Here is an 11983-nt window from a genome sequence, read left to right as displayed (position 1 = left end):
TAAATACACATATGCACATTTATGATGAAGGACCTTCGTGGGGAGAAAGACCGAACCCCAAAGGGCCATGCGGAACCTCAGGTCTGCAGCCAGATGCCAGACCCCGTTTTGGGCTGTGTGGTACTGTGCAGACAGACGCCACCTCTGCCACAAGATTTCTTTTTGTTTGTTTGTTGTTGGTTTTTGAAGAAACAATGGTCGTGGCACCGAGCTGCTGCATTTCTTGTTAGAGGACACACCACCGCTGGTGCACGGCCTGGCTGTGTTCACAGTCCCCATGTATGTACAACCTCTGCTCTGGGCTTGATGTGGTTGCGGTTTCTGCTCACTCGGTATTTAAGAAGAGCAAATTCTTCCTTGTTAAGGGTGGGTTTTTTTTGGTATAAGGAAGCAAAACTCTGGTCTGTGGAACACCAGAGAGCAGAGAACGGCCTGTTCTCAAGGGGCTGGCTTGCCAGCATGACTCCTGGCTGCTTCTCATTAGAAAGGACTTAAGCGCTCTTCGACATTGTGCCTGTAGGATTTGAACCACTGGGAAGGGGAGGGAGGGACACGTGTAATGTTTTAACAACGGCAACAGAGAAATCCTTAGGAAGTCAAAGCAGCTCGCCAGCAGAACCAGACTGTCACTCCTATCAAACGGGATTACGTGGCCACTCGGATTTCCCCAAGAGGGAAGTGAGATTGTGAGCAACCCCCAAATTCACCCAGCCAGCTGTGCACATGCTGTTCTACACACGTACGTCCAGCAAAAGGACCAGCCCACTCCGAAACACCAAATGGCCTGTCCGAAGAGTAGGCATTGTTATACATAAGTAAGAGTACTGCATCTGTTATCATTAAAAAAAATAATACGTAGAAAGGTTTAATCCACAGTTTAATCTTCAGGCCATGTTGCATCCCACATTTATAGCTAGCCGTCCTTCAGGTTTCAGTAAGCCCAAGCACAGAGAGGCTCACTTTGAGAGTAAGGCCTTTATTCAAACAAGACAATGCTTATTTGAGGGTGAGCAAGACTGCTTCTATTGTCTGTGTGTTGGTTCGCTCCAGTCATCCAAGCAAGGAGAGGGAAAGCCATGTCACAGCACCCCAGCAGCCAGTGACACAGAGCTGGAAAACACCAACAGGACAAAATGTGAAGAGGAACTCGACAAGGGTGCAGGGAATTGCAAAAGAGAGGTCTCAGCGCCTCGGAGGCCCACACTTGTCTGCGAAGCTGCTCACAGACAAAACCTTGCACTGCCTTTGTCCAGCAGTCTGGATAATATACTTCTAAAAAGGGATTGAATGCAGTGGCTGAATAGTTTCATTTGGTCAGGAAAAAAAATAATGTGTGAACACATCACGTCTCAGTTTGCCATCTGGATACTAATTAGGTTTTAATGAACGTGCCAGCGGGGCAGGGTCAAGGAAGCTCCAGTTTCATCACAATTTATTGGGGGGTCGAGTGCCCAGAAAACCCAGACCAGCCCTGTAGATGATCTGTACTGTTAGAGGCAGTAGAAGCTGCAGGGCTGGCTTCTGTAGGAAGAGCAACATGGGTCAGACCTTTCACTTAAAATCACAAGACCTCAGCCACAACCGATGGACCTAGCTGGACGTTTTGGCCTCCTCACAAACCTCAGTGCACAGACTTGACACAGTCACAGTTCTTTGCTCAGTAAATGCCTTCCACCAAAATAATTAACACCAGGATTAAGGAGCTTTAGCATAGCTTTGCAAGGAAACGTGCAGAGACCCACCACAGGATCTCCTGCATCATCTGTGGAACACTGCTGGTTTTATGGGTATTAAGTCTTTCACAAGCATTCAGTAATAAATTAGTTTACATTTTCTTCATTCTCTACCACTCAAAAATAGATTTCTGAAACAGGAAAGCTTTGTCTGTGAAACTGTAGCTATTAGAATACGTTCATATTTCCAGAAAATCTTTCACATAAATGTTCTTTAGCCTCCAGCCAAGTTCCCCAGTTTAATTCAAGGGTAAGATTTGTAAGATCATGCTTATAAAGACACCAACAAGCAAAATGGCAGGTGAAAGTGCCCCCTTTGTGACAGCACACATCAATAGGTTGTGTTGCTATAGGCCACGTTCCCAAGTTTGCTTTAATGGTATGGAAAAAAACACGGGGACATTTATTTATGTGTGTTTACTTATTTATTTATTTATGAAAAGACTATCATATACTTAAGTGTGGGGGATTTTGTCTTTTGCTCTCAGCTTTCACAGTTCCTAACTTGTATGTAGAGCTATTCTCCGGGCAGAGAGTTAGAGAATTCAGTCACACTTCCCAAAATAATCGTCGGTATTGCAGTCCCTTGGATGTTATCTAGCTACCTCCATTCCAACCCACTATCTGAATTTATCTAATGATAATTTCATTTAGCCCAGCCCCGCTCTGGTTCCTCCAGGGCTGGAAAGCCAGCTCTAATCTCTGCAAGGCACTCGGGGTGGAAACCAGGGCTGGCAAAGGGGACAACATTTTTTTCTGTCTCTAAGCAACAAGATAGCAAGCCTCAGATGTTGAAAAATGAGTAATTATGCTCCCCAAAGCTAGGACATTACCTCTGAAATATCTTGGGTTTTAAAGGCAACACAATCTAAATGCTTTTTCTATCTGCATTTTTATTATTATTCTTTTTTAAATATATCAATCATAAATCAGCGTTAAATTTTCCGGTTTTCCTCTGCGAAACTGGCAGCCAGAAGCAAACACAGTATAAGAAGTAGCAGGATTTGCATACATTCACGTCAATCCAGAGGCTGGAACTTGAACAAAATCTACAAATTATTCTGAGATCTCTTGGGGGAGACAAAATCTTTAAGAATTAACAAGCTAAATTACCACGGAGATGTTTGAAACAGCTCCTTCCTGGTCAAACAGGCGGTCTCATTTAGAGCGAAATTACGACTTCAACACTTCCTCTTTTCGAAAGCCAGGGAGCTCTAATATCAGAGGGGACAGAATAAAGAGAAGTGAGGCAGCTAGATGTGGAATTAGTTCACCGCACTGACACTTGATGCTTTCTTTCCAGTCATCCTGAACCATTTTGTGTCAGGTCAAAGTATTCCACCAGACACTTAGCTACTGTCCGCTAAACTTCAGGACTCCAACCCAACAGTTCTTTACCTATTAGGAAATCACTCAACAACAAGCAGGCCTTATTTGCTTCACCTCACTACAAAATGGCTGCACTTCACTACAAAAATAGAGAGCAGTTAAGCAAGCCTTGAGGCAGTCATTTCAGGCATGCCATGGCCACTTCAGCATCAAGCAGCATTATCTGCTCAGGAGTCCCGCTGTACTGAGCACAGTCTGTACAGAGCAAGAAGCCTGCAGGCGCTACAGTCCAGCACTCCAGTTCTGGGCTTGAAAACACACAGGCAACCACATAAAGTCAGTTTGCCAGGTGGGGTAATGTTTTCTTGATGCAAACAGCAGAAGGGGGACCAACTCCTTAGCTCTCCATAACTTTCAAGGGTATGTCCCTTGAACCCACTGTTGGCTCCCTAGGGAAAAATGTGTTTCTTCTCCAAAAGTATTCATTTAAACTATTCCCAAGGCCATCTCCCGATTTTCCTTCAAATTCCAGGACAAAACATTGCTTTGCTTTGATGAGGGGGAAAAAATAAAGAAAAAAGCACTGGGTAGGAAACTAGTGCATTAAAGCCACTGTTTCCCTCTGTGTAGGTCCAGTTATTCATGTCACACAGCAATTTGAAGCTCTGAGCATCAAGAGCTTCTTCCTTCTCTGGGAGTACAGCATTTGCAGACACAGTGCTTAGGTCCCACGACACCACAAATCATTTGGAGTTCACTGGGCTAAGTCAGCTTGCACTGAGCGAAGACTTGTCCTGTGTAATCTTCAACATCCTTCTTGAAGATTAGATCTTTCCTGGAGAAGCAAACTGTGAATTCAGGGAGCCATCAAAATGCCCATTTATTGAGCTTCTAGTTCAACTGAAGGTTAATGCTCAAGAACATGCGAAGTAGCTGAATACACTGAATGAGTTTTGAATCAGGGCCCAGCTTCAGGAGAGGGAGACCAGAAACAAGCCTCCATACCACTCATTTAATTCCATCATTATTTCTTTCTTTCTCCCCCCAGCATATTTCCCTTCATCCCTAGGGGGAAAGTCCCTCCAGGAGGCCATTGCTAATAAAGAAAAAGGCATATTCCTTGTAATTCTGATTGATTAGCATTAACAACTCATTGCATGCCACACAGTAATCCACCCTCACACATAATTAACAATGTCCAGTTTAATAACGTCAGGAACGCAGGCTCTCTTTCCCCCACCCCAAAGGATTTGGGCTGTAAAAGGGTCCAGCATTTCAAGGTCACCCCTGCAATCTCCTCCACAGAAGAGAGGAGGCTGAGGGAGAGGCCCATGTGAAAAAGGAAACACGAGGTACCTCTAAACGCCCCTGTTCTGCTCCCCTCCTGCCTCCATCCTGGTGATCAGACGGGGTCTGGGGACGCCCCCACCTCTGATCCCTGCTGTTCCCCCTTCCCTGCCTGGATCTAACCAGCTCCGTCTGGTGCGCTGACTCACTGCTGGGGTGAGCCAAGTTGCAGCCTGCGGCAAGCGGGAGCAGTTCCACTGAACATGGGAGTAATTGCCTCTGCAGCCCTGTCTCTGACCCCAATCCCACATGAAAGCCACTTTCTCCAAAACCCTCTCACCCGTGCTCAAGAGAACCACCAGCCAGCCAACCCCCACAACAAGCTGTCCTCTGCTGTGAAGTCTTCACCTCTGGATTTCAGTGGTGACAGCATCCTGCCACTCTAGGAGTCATTCAGTCATCAAACAGTTGACATTAGAGATTCTGGAAATTAAAAAAGGAAAACAAACAGAAGTAAATCAATAGCCGGTCTCAGTATCATGAGGAGTTCCGGACCATGTAGACATTTGGGAACGAAGCCCTAAGATGAGGGTGGTTGGCTAGCTGCTGTTTTCATGAGACAATCCTTGGCTCATGGAGCTCCCAGTACAAGCAAATGGAGAGAAACAGAAGAAAGAAGTGAGACGATTTGCCTGGGGCTTTCAGGCAACCATTGGCAGGGCTGAGACCTGGGATCTGTCAAATCCCAGCCTCGTGCATTTTGTACTACACAGCGCTGCCACCAGCCTCCATATGGCCTCGGTGAGGTAAGGCGATCTGGCCTCCATTTCCTAGATGAGAGGATCCTGGTCAGAGCAATACATAAGGCTGCAAGGCCTGGGAGCTGTTCTGATTCATGCCAGTTTGGAGATATAAAGCACTGTGATGTACTTTAAAAAGTACTGAAAATGATGCTTATCAAGGTTATTGTTCAAATCTAACCCTTGTTACAGCCAGGAAAAGCTGCTCAGCCACTGAAATGAACAGCACCTACCACAAGCTCCGTGCTTCGTACGTAGGGATACAGCACTTATAGTGGACAAAAACAGAAGGGGTGAGGGTGTGTACAGAACCACGCTTGTATTTCATCACCTTTACTCATAGACTTCTCTCTGAGACCAATAGGACCAGACCAGTCCTATAAAACTTCGCAGACATCTCACATTTGCTTGCAAGCACACATACCTGGTACAAGCTGGAAAGTCCTGTTTTCCTTCCTTTTCCTAAAAACACACTGGCCAACCTACCTTAATTCTGTTTATTAACCTTGGGCACAAATCCCACCCTTCCTCTGGCTGCGTGGCCAGGGAGCACTCTTCTGAACTCCACTGCTCAAGTTCTCACTGAGTCAAAGACTGTCATTCCCCTTTCCCTGTAGCTCAGCCTAACTCAGAAGGACTCTGCACCTCCCCAGTTGGATTCAGGCTGAGCTAGTCCACATGGTAGTCCCAACGTGGTGGTTATTTCTTCAGGTCTGCAAACCCAGGGGGAAGATCATGACATGAAGCAGAGCAATGGATCTACAGCACAATGTCTTGGACGCAAGACATAAAATGTGCGGCTGTTCTAGGAAGCAGCCACACTGACTTAGGGTGTGAAGTGAGGAAACGCAGAAGCGTTTTTCAACAAGAGATCTTTGCAACACAACGGTATTAACGCCAAGTACAGAGGAGCCAAGGTGAACCAGGCAAAGAATGGGAGGTAATTGAGGAAGATGCCAAATTCTGAAAAGGGATCTGGGATCAATCGTGAGAGGATCATCCCATTGCTTGCAAACCCCCACAACCACAGTCCCACCGCAGCTATGCCAAGGCCAATGTTTTCCGAGTCTCTCCCTGACATTCTTGGGAAAACAAAGGAACAGAAGGCCCACATGATCACCCTGTGGCAGAAGTCCAGGCGGAGGGATGCAATGACCATTGCAAGTAAATAATTCAGTCAGTGCAGATACCAGAGGACGAAAGTAATCCCCATTGCGAGAACCCACTGCCTGCTTAATCCAAGGCCCTTGCTTATAAAAAAAAGGGGTGTCTTCTCCATCGCTACCATCCACGCTTAAATAGTAAGGGTGTGCATGTGTAATACACACACTGCCAAAGGCAGAGGCCTGGCCTGGAAGCTCCCCAGGCCCCAACAGGTAACATCCAGCTGGTGACTGAGACAGAAGTGAGGAAGGAAGCAGAGCCAACCTCTTCAGCTGGGGAGTTTTTTCCTTCAGGGCTACACCTCAGAAACACAGACGTGGAAGATGCTGTTTAACAACCCCCACCCTGACATTTCCAGCCTCATTTCCCCTATAGCCACAGTGCTCTGGGGGCTACCAGGAGACATAAAAGTGAGGGACCCATCTGCTCTTCCCAAGCTTCATCCCCATCTGGCCTGAAACATCTTCCAGCCCCAACATCAACGCTGTTCCTGTGTTCCTATTTAACTCCATTCACTTCAGCTATCACAGGGGTCCCAGGATGCATGCCATGGCGGAGTCCCTTCTTTCCAAACCTCTACCTCTGCACATTACCCTGAAGACTTTTACTGGAAGTGAGGGTGGGAATAGATTTCAAACCCCTTTACTCTACTTTTTTTTCTTTCCTGCTACAAGTCCAATTGTCTGCCAGTTTTTCCTCAGGTTTCTCAGACTTCAGAAGACTGAGAACAATTTTCCTACCTATTGATGCCAATCAAAGGACAACAGAAGGACCCTGGAATGTAAAAATCATTGCGTTACATCTTGTTTAGCACAAGACAGAAAGCTGTGGCTTCACCTTCCTCTGTTACTTTCTGCTTTTCTGAGGGGTAGAGGGCCTGCTCACCAGGTGGCACTTGGTCTCCTCATCAGTGGCAACCCACAGCTGTGATCCTCCTGATTCTGCAATGTCAAGGTTACTCCCCACCTGCTGTCCCTAGCACGAAGCCAGCACCCACCTCCAAAAGCCCAGAACATCCAATACCTGTCAGCAAGGCTACTGGTTAGGACTCATTTCTTAGCCCAGGACACACTGCAAAAAAAAATACATGGGCTACCTCTGAGCTTCCTGAACTGAAAAGGGGCAGAATACATAGCAGAGGGGGGTGCACAGGACAGGTGGAAGGAAGGGTGGTGGAGACATCATGTAGAACATGGCAATGTGTTAGGTATATGTGTATTATGTAGGACAGGAAGATATCTAACCTTAGGAAGGAGAGTGATAACCTTCCTTCCTTTTGCACAACACAAAACTTGCAAAACCTGGGGCTTAAAAAAAAACAATCCAGACAAGTAACGGGGACATAAATATAACTTTTCCCAGCATTATACTCTCTGCAGTGAACTTGGCAGCATGTCACAGCATTTGTTATACCCAAATGTTGAGAAAGTTTCTAACTATACCAAATGACAGAACTTTGCTCTCTCTGTTGATTCTCACAAGTTTATTGGCAAGAGTATTTACAGTATGAGCCAATTGCAAGCAGATATTACCTAAAAAAAGCCAAAATACAGATTTTCTGCAGGCCCTTACACTGCAAACCTGGTTTTAAAAGGGTAAGAAATACCAGACTCCTCATGGAGAACAAGTATCTCACAGGAGATGTTTCTCAGATAAGAGTATTCCAGCAAGCTGTTCCCAGACGAACCCCAAGACTAGGCATAGGCAAATAAAAATAATAATAAAATAAAATAAAATAACGTAACATAAAATAACATAAAATAACACAAAATAAAAAACACTGAAAAGGCCCACAGTCACCTTGCAACAACACCCCAGCTGGGCAGGGAGAAGGAAGGAGAAGTGAGCTCTGAAAATATTAGATCTGTCAGAAACCCCTTCTCTCAGATCTAACGTGATCAGAACAGATCACTGCTCACAGATCTGGGCTCTGATGGTCAAACTGCCGCACACTTCGGAGTTTGAGGAGAAGCTGAGAAAGCCTGTAGAGAAAAATAAAAATTAGCATATTTCATTTGTTCTGCTACTGAAGGTGCCTCTTGCTCCAGCAAGCATGTGAACTCCCACGAGCCCCACTCTACGCTCAAGCTTTGTGCAAAGTCCTTGCTTAGGAATTTTAAGCAGCAGTTCAGAAAGGAGTGTTTAATAAGAGGGCAGCCAGTTGCTCTGGAGACCAGCCGTGCCACAGCACCTTCAAAGATCTGGCCATGCCACCTCTAAGTTTCTATGTCTCCTACTGCCTGCTCAAGTGCTTCTAATCACTATTTGCCACCATTTAAGCAGCTTCCTCCATAATGTGCACACACACCACTTACTGAAGGCTGGCGAGATAAGCGAGTCTGTGCTATGAGGCATGACTTGAGGTGTAGTTCCAATGCCTCTCCCCAGACCTCTCTCCCCAGCTATTCCACTCGTACTTTTGTTTATTTGTTAGGCAGATGCTGGAGGAGCTGGGATAGCTCAGCCTACCTTAGGGCCTGCCACGGCCTCACTCAGTGGCAGGATGCAGGGTCTGTTTCCAGGAGTTCCTGTGCGATCTCCAGCAAGTGCCCTACAATATAAAGCTGTAGATTTTATCATGGAGTGATATAGGTTTTGGAAGAGATTTTGCAGGTCAGCTCCCTGCTCAAAGCAGACCCAGCTCGATCAGGTTACTCAGGGTCTTGTCCCATCTATGGCTGTTAAACCTTGGAGGCACCTCTCTCTCTCGGTTTACAGTGGGAATAAAGCTACCTCTGGCAGCCTGTGGTATACCTTGCTTAACGAATGGGTAGGCCCTTGACTTACACGTATACACCACCCAGCCCATCCAGGGCCATTTGAGGCTAATAATACTGGGAAAGGCCTGAGCAGAAGAGCTTCACTGCTAGTCATCCACATGGCCTCAAGGTCCTCGACAGCCACGGGTCTACTACAGGACGACAGATACACTCAAGCTCTGAAGACAAGGACTCTGACAAATAAGCTCTAGCAAGCCTGCATGGCGCTAAAGACATTTAGTTCTGTCTCAAGCATGATGCTCACAGCTGCAGATCTTATTCTGAGTATATTTAACCTTAACAAAATAAGGAAAGACTGGAAAAGATCTGGAAAAGAAAAATCACACCAGAACTAGTATCTTTGTCTCATCTTAAACATTTGAAGGTCATGGTCTAAAAACATCATTTCGCCTGTGGATGTCTGTATGTGCAGTTACCTTAAAGATATACAACAGAACCATTTTCCAGAAAACAAAGTTTCTGTACATAGTGGTGCAAATAAATACAAATAAGTTTTTTAAAATACTTCTCATTGAAGTAGAAAAATATATATATATATTATATTTATCGTGACACAGAAAGGGATGAGAGCTTGGTTTTGGAAAAGCTGAAAAGAATAATTTTTGAACCATTTCTAATTGGAAATGGAAGATGTTTTTTTTAAGCACAGCAGCTTAGCAGTTGGCCATGCTGACCTCTACCTTACCCTGCATTTGTCTGAGCCAGGCAGTTTCAACTGAGAGCTGCTGGAAGGTACTGACAGAAGTCACAGAAAGCCTGGTGGCACCACATCCTCCCACGAGGAAATAGTCCTAAATGGAGCTTGACTGCTTGCAGATGCTGAGAGGCAGCAGTCAGCAAGTTGCAGAGTTCAATACTGGGTGGAAGCGCTACCTCCCACTCCTGGTTTCTTCCCTAAATGCAGACACATGGGCAGCAATCTGCCTCCCACAGTCTAGGAGAGAAACCATACCCTTTCCAAAACAGACCATTTTATAGCAGGACAGTGGTCTCTGGACAAGAGCTGGTAGCTGTACTGGCTTCAAAGAAACTATGTCGTGTGCAGATGGGCTATGCAGAGATAACTAACTTCACATCATCTTCTCTTTCTTTTGTTCCTACACTCACTGCAGTCATATGTACCTCAGGGTCCTCTTCAGATGGGCTGTCAGCCTTGGGCAGTGCTACACGCTGGTTCCTCACCTTCCCTGGGCCCGGACTTCCCCAGTTCTCCTGCCATGAGCTTCCTGTGTAGGTCATACTCATTCCACTGCTGTTCCTTGGGACTCCAACAAGCAGTGCTTTGCAGACCCTTTATTTTCATTCTGTAAATAGGAAATACAGCTCCCCATATGAAATTGAAAGTCAGTCAGGAGGGTCAGAAACGAGACCTCTTCTGCAAGATAATGGGCAGGGTTAAGCCCTGGGAGACAGCAGGGTTTCTGTTCTCATTACAGGCTGCTAAGGTGACCGTGGCTTGGGCATGAAATACCTATGCTGGAAGAACTAGGCTCAGGTTAGCTGCGGTGACTGGGCCATGCCAAATTCAGTCAGCTCCCAGGAGCAAGATCATAGGCTTGCAGCAAGTGTGTTTACACCTGCATCTTCCGAATTTCAGAAAGCACCATGCTTTGGGCCAAGCCAGCATCTCAGCTTGAAATGGTCTTTTAGCTCCAGGAATGGTGTGCAAGAAAAACCTGGACTATCAGCTGCAACACGGATGAAGATTTACAGTCATTATTCCCATGTCATGCAAGTAGGGGATCAGAGAGAGAAGGCTCTCCTTGTTTTTCATCCTCCAACTTCTCACACCATCCAACAGCTTTATCAGCAGTACGGCCCCCTACAGACCTTCAGGGATACTTCTGCTTGAAGAACTCAACCTCCATCTCCATGAATTCCTGCAACGTGCATGTCTTTCACCAAAAATTCAGTCATCTCTGGAAAAAAAAAAAAAAGTCAATAACTTCCCCAGTCACGAGAAGATGAGCTCAAATATGACTGAGTGGTGGCGCTGCACTCAGAAACATCACGTGCTCAGCCGATAAAAGGCAATATCCAGGTGCACCTCCACCTACTGCTCAAGGTGGAATTTTCCAGCACCAGCTCAAAACAAAGCTGGAAAGTGACAGACAGGATGAAGAAGCCAAAATAAGGAAAGGAAGAAAACACCAAACCCAAGGTGAACATCAAACCAAATGCAAGTCTCCAGACAGAAACATTAAAGCCAAAAGGGTAAGAAGCATGAACCAGAAGAGATTCAGGATGGAATTAGGTGACCCTGCTTGGCACAGGGGTTGGACCAGATGATCTCCAGAGGTCCCTTCCAACCTCAACCATTCTGTGATCCTGCAAAATTCTCAGCTCAGAACTCAATTCCCAACTCAGAGTTGGGAAACAAAACAAGAGACAAAGTGAGACTGAAGCAATGCTAAAAAGTTGAAAAAGAGGCGCTCTCAAAAAAAAAAATAATAAAGATTTTATTTCACAGAAATACTGACTTTTGATAAAAATCAATATTGTCTAACCAAAAAGAGACTGAACTCTGATTCTGAAATCATATGTGCCCTCCTGCCAGCAGTCAGGCCCCAAGAAGTGAGATATTGATACATTTCCAAATGGCAGTCTAAAGCAAGCTAAGGCTGTTTATCTGCCGTCTGGATTTTAAAGCTGTGAACTAAGTTTTCCATTGTGTTTGGTTTTGATTTCAACATCCTATCTGGAACATTCAGCTCATGTTCTCATGTTTTTCTAAGCAACCACAAGGTTTAGAGATTTACTTTTTTAAAATGAGAAAATGGAGATTCTTATGCAATATCTTCCTTCCAGCAGCTGGGAATTCAAGAAAAAAAAAATATATACAACATCCTGAGACTGCTGACAAGACCATAATGCTTAGTAACCACTACAA

The 11983-nt window shown here is 45.5% G+C and overlaps 1 long non-coding RNA gene across 2 annotated transcripts; it reads right to left on the bottom strand.

The window, feature by feature from the left end:
• Nucleotides 1-2204: 2204 nt before the first annotated feature.
• Nucleotides 2205-11412, bottom strand: LOC121068257. 2 transcript variants are annotated; one of them, XR_005818752.1, is made up of 3 exons: nucleotides 10216-11412; nucleotides 4690-8864; nucleotides 2205-4158 (listed from the first exon to the last, which is right to left on the bottom strand). It is a non-coding gene; the product is annotated as an uncharacterized LOC121068257 (long non-coding RNA). The 2 variants fall into 2 exon arrangements; XR_005818753.1 differs by lacking the exon at nucleotides 2205-4158 and having other exon boundaries at nucleotides 6960-8295; nucleotides 8783-8864.
• Nucleotides 11413-11983: the final 571 nt, after the last annotated feature.

The sequence above is a fragment of the Cygnus olor genome, chromosome 3 (genome assembly GCF_009769625.2).
Source record: "Cygnus olor isolate bCygOlo1 chromosome 3, bCygOlo1.pri.v2, whole genome shotgun sequence".
Classification (NCBI taxonomy): Eukaryota; Metazoa; Chordata; class Aves; order Anseriformes; family Anatidae; genus Cygnus; species Cygnus olor.
The sequence above is the reverse complement of the archived record's forward strand: the minus strand, read 5'-3'. Positions and strand labels throughout refer to the sequence as shown.